Source organism: Schistocerca serialis, unplaced genomic scaffold (assembly GCF_023864345.2).
Source record: "Schistocerca serialis cubense isolate TAMUIC-IGC-003099 unplaced genomic scaffold, iqSchSeri2.2 HiC_scaffold_1207, whole genome shotgun sequence".
Classification (NCBI taxonomy): domain Eukaryota; kingdom Metazoa; phylum Arthropoda; class Insecta; order Orthoptera; family Acrididae; genus Schistocerca; species Schistocerca serialis.
This window is the reverse complement of record NW_026047411.1, coordinates 105,001-110,000: the sequence shown is the minus strand read 5'-3', so window position 1 is coordinate 110,000 and position 5,000 is coordinate 105,001. Positions and strand designations below refer to the sequence as shown.

Genomic DNA, 5,000 nt, shown 5'->3' with positions numbered 1-5,000 from the left:
TGTACCTTAACCTAACCTACGTTGTGCCTTAACCTAACCTATGTTGTGCCTTAACCTAACCTATGTTGTGCCTTAACCTAACCTATGTTGTGCCTTAACCTAACCTATGTTGTGCCTTAACCTAACCTATGTTGTGCCTTAACCTAACCTATGTTGTGCCTTAACCTAACCTATGTTGTGCCTTAACCTAACCTATGTTGTGCCTTAACCTAACATATGTTGTGCCTTAACCTAACCTATGTTGTGCCTTAACCTAACCTACGTTGTGCCTTAACCTAACCTATGTTGTGCCTTAACCTAACCTATGTTGTGCCCTAACCTAACCTATGTTGTGCCTTAACCTAACCTATGTTGTGCCTTAACCTAACCTATGTTGTGCCTTAACCTAACCTATGTTGTGCCTTAACCTAACCTATGTTGTGCCTTAACCTAACCTATGTTGTGCCTTAACCTAACCCATGTTGTGCCTTAACCTAACCCATGTTGTGCCTTAACCTAACCCATGTTGTGCCTTAACCTAACCCATGTTGTGCCTTAACCTAACCCATGTTGTGCCTTAACCTAACCCATGTTGTGCCTTAACCTAACCCATGTTGTGCCTTAACCTAACCCATGTTGTGCCTTAACCTAACCCATATTGTACCTTAACCTAACCCATATTGTACCTTAACCTAACCCATATTGTACCTTAACCTAACCCATATTGTACCTTAACCTAACCCATATTGTACCTTAACCTAACCTAATTTGTGCCTCAACGTAACCTAATTTGTGCCTCAACGTAACCTAATTTGTGCCTCAACGTAACCTAATTTGTGCCTCAACGTAACCCATGTTGTGCCTCAACGTAACCCATGTTGTGCCTCAACGTAACCCATGTTGTGCCTCAACGTAACCCATGTTGTGCCTCAACGTAACCCATGTTGTGCCTCAACGTAACCCATGTTGTGCCTCAACGTAACCCATGTTGTGCCTCAACGTAACCCATGTTGTGCCTCAACGTAACCCATGTTGTGCCTCAACGTAACCCATGTTGTGCCTCAACGTAACCCATGTTGTGCCTCAACGTAACCCATGTTGTGCCTCAACGTAACCCATGTTGTGCCTCAACGTAACCCATGTTGTGCCTCAACGTAACCCATGTTGTGCCTCAACGTAACCCATGTTGTGCCTCAACGTAACCCATGTTGTGCCTCAACGTAACCCATGTTGTGCCTTAACGTAACCCATGTTGTGCCTTAACGTAACCCATGTTGTGCCTCAACGTAACCCATGTTGTGCCTCAACGTAACCCATGTTGTGCCTCAACGTAACCCATGTTGTGCCTCAACGTAACCCATGTTGTGCCTTAACGTAACCCATGTTGTGCCTTAACGTAACCCATGTTGTGCCTTAACGTAACCCATGTTGTGCCTTAACGTAACCCATGTTGTGCCTTAACGTAACCCATGTTGTGCCTTAACGTAACCCAAGTTGTGCCTTAACGTAACCCATGTTGTGCCTTAACGTAACCCATGTTGTGCCTTAACGTAACCCATGTTGTGCCTTAACGTAACCTAATTTGTGCTTTAACGTAACCTAATTTGTGCTTTAACGTAACCTAATTTGTGCTTTAACGTAACCTAATTTGTGCTTTAACGTAACCTAATTTGTGCTTTAACGTAACCTAATTTGTGCTTTAACGTAACCTAATTTGTGCTTTAACGTAACCTAATTTGTGCTTTAACGTAACCTAATTTGTGCTTTAACGTAACCTAATTTGTGCTTTAACGTAACCTAATTTGTGCTTTAACGTAACCTAATTTGTGCTTTAACGTAACCCATGTTGTGCCTTAACCTAACCTATATTGCGCCTTAACCTGACGCACGTTGTCGCTGAACCTGCTCTGTAATTGTTATGCAACTCGTTAAATTAGTGTAGTGTTGCCTAACCGCAACCCTCGCAATATAGTTCGCTATTCGCACTGCCCGGTCCCCTGTGTATCGCGTCATGTTAAACACCTTGCAGGTGTTGCTGACTTTCCACATGCTCCTGCTATACACTGTAATGTGGATAGCAGCAGGACGTACATGCCCCCCCCCCCCTTCCCCCCTGCCTTCGCAAGCTGGTCGTTGAGAAGTTTGCATGTTCAATGCCCTTCGCATGCCGACGTACTCAGCCTACGTTGTGGTACGGCCTGTCACCTGTCCGCCGATGTACGCAAAACCCACAAACTGTACTGCACATTGGTCCGTATGTACTGAATGATACATCGTGGCACATGTGTGACCGTACGACGACTGCGCCTAGCAACGGCAGACCATACAGTCCAAATATTGTGCACGCAGCTACGTGTCGTCTCCCTATAAGAGCTGGATTGCAGTGTGGTACGCCATTCAGACGTGTGGGAGGAACGGACGCCCTGGATGGCGATCAGCATGAGCAGTCTGTTGATGTAGTGGAGCGTGTATTCGGACGTAGTCGTCTCTTCTCACACACCGTGATAGCATGTTGCACCGCGTTCCACATCTGCGACATCCTGCAGAGGCCGGCTGACAGTCGTTCGCGCAATGGACACCGCATACGTACGGGGGCTACCTTCCACGTGTTCTCGAGGCGTGCACATGTTGTTGCGTCTATGTGGGCAGACGTAGTGTGTTGTGACACCTGACACAGGCATGCAATACTCGTTGCAAATGGCGATGGACGTCTACGTTTGCTGGTGACGTTACGCAAATGAACAACAGGTAACCCGTTGTGGTGCGGTTGTTCTCGCTAGAGGTGAATCAGTGTTGGCGACGATCGGTCGAGCTATTAACCGGTTGTTTCAGGGATACCCACCATGCCCACGAACGTGAAAGGGGACCCACCATGCCCACGAACGTGAAAGGGGATCTGGGTGTGAGGCGATACGCGGCGGTGGCTGGGTGGGACCGTCCCCGGCCGGTGAGGGGGGGCCGCCCGGCGTGCTGGCAGCGCGGTGCGTGGGCGCACGCGCTACAGCCGGCTGGTGGGGGCGGCCAGTGGCAGGCGCGCCGGCCGACGGACGCGGCAGGCGGCGCAGCTGCGCGCCGGCGCCCCCTGCTCGCGGCGCCTTGCGGCCAAAGCAGGTCCTCGCGGGCCCGGTGCGAAGCGCGGTGGCCATCTGCAGTGTGCTGGTCCGATTGAGGACTGTGTGCGCTGAGGATGCGCCGCCGCCCGGCGCTCGGCGCCGCGACGCCGTCTGCTGCTCGGTCGCCCCAGCGGTTCTCGCAGGTGGTTTGTATCGCAGCTGTGCGGACGTGTTGGCGCGTGCGCTGTGCTGGGAGAGTTCGCTTCGGCACCCAAGTGGGGCTTTTGTCCTTCTGTGGCGCTGGCGTTGGAGCTGCCGGTCACCGTAGGTGGCGCGTGTTGTCTCCCGCCGGCAATGCCACGACAGCACGCTCCCGGGCCTCTGTCGGCAGCGGCAAGCTCAGTTGGGAGCACGGGTGGTCGCACCTAAAGCGTCTACTCGCCTAACTCCGGGCGATTGCGCCTCTCTCGAACCCGACCAAGTACTTAGGACGGCGCTGCGCGCCGCCGGGACCTGAGAGGGTTTCGAGGTGTGTTGTGCAGGGGAGCTCAGCCTCCTCCTGTTTGCAGAATAATTGAGCGGACGCTTGCGTGTTCGCGCGGGCCCCCGGGACACACTCCCGGGCGGCCGGCTGCTCAGCTCTAGTTGACGCAGCTCCCTGGTTGATCCTGCCAGTAGTCATATGCTTGTCTCAAAGATTAAGCCATGCATGTCTCAGTACAAGCCGCATTAAGGTGAAACCGCGAATGGCTCATTAAATCAGTTATGGTTCCTTAGATCGTACCCACGTTACTTGGATAACTGTGGTAATTCTAGAGCTAATACATGCAAACAGAGTCCCGACCAGAGATGGAAGGGACGCTTTTATTAGATCAAAACCAATCGGTCGGCTCGTCCGGTCCGTTTGCCTTGGTGACTCTGAATAACTTTGGGCTGATCGCACGGTCCTCGTACCGGCGACGCATCTTTCAAATGTCTGCCTTATCAACTGTCGATGGTAGGTTCTGCGCCTACCATGGTTGTAACGGGTAACGGGGAATCAGGGTTCGATTCCGGAGAGGGAGCCTGAGAAACGGCTACCACATCCAAGGAAGGCAGCAGGCGCGCAAATTACCCACTCCCGGCACGGGGAGGTAGTGACGAAAAATAACGATACGGGACTCATCCGAGGCCCCGTAATCGGAATGAGTACACTTTAAATCCTTTAACGAGTATCTATTGGAGGGCAAGTCTGGTGCCAGCAGCCGCGGTAATTCCAGCTCCAATAGCGTATATTAAAGTTGTTGCGGTTAAAAAGCTCGTAGTTGGATTTGTGTCCCACGCTGTTGGTTCACCGCCCGTCGGTGTTTAACTGGCATGTATCGTGGGACGTCCTGCCGGTGGGGCGAGCCGAAGGCGTGCGACCGCCTCGTGCGTGCTCGTGCGTCCCGAGGCGGACCCCGTTGAAATCCTACCAGGGTGCTCTTTATTGAGTGTCTCGGTGGGCCGGCACGTTTACTTTGAACAAATTAGAGTGCTTAAAGCAGGCAAGCCCGCCTGAATACTGTGTGCATGGAATAATGGAATAGGACCTCGGTTCTATTTTGTTGGTTTTCGGAACCCGAGGTAATGATTAATAGGGACAGGCGGGGGCATTCGTATTGCGACGTTAGAGGTGAAATTCTTGGATCGTCGCAAGACGAACAGAAGCGAAAGCATTTGCCAAGTATGTTTTCATTAATCAAGAACGAAAGTTAGAGGTTCGAAGGCGATCAGATACCGCCCTAGTTCTAACCATAAACGATGCCAGCCAGCGATCCGCCGCAGTTCCTCCGATGACTCGGCGGGCAGCCTCCGGGAAACCAAAGCTTTTGGGTTCCGGGGGAAGTATGGTTGCAAAGCTGAAACTTAAAGGAATTGACGGAAGGGCACCACCAGGAGTGGAGCCTGCGGCTTAATTTGACTCAACACGGGAAACCTCACCAGGCC

The 5,000-nt window shown here is 51.8% G+C and overlaps 1 non-coding gene across 1 annotated transcript in view; it reads left to right on the top strand.

The window, feature by feature from the left end:
• The first annotated feature begins 3,687 nt into the window (after positions 1 to 3,687).
• Positions 3,688 to 5,000, top strand: part of LOC126435449 (small subunit ribosomal RNA) — a 1,909-nt gene continuing 596 nt past the window's right edge. The window contains exon 1 of the ribosomal RNA XR_007579950.1: positions 3,688 to 5,000. This exon is cut by the window's right edge and continues 596 nt beyond it. This is a non-coding gene — a ribosomal RNA (small subunit ribosomal RNA).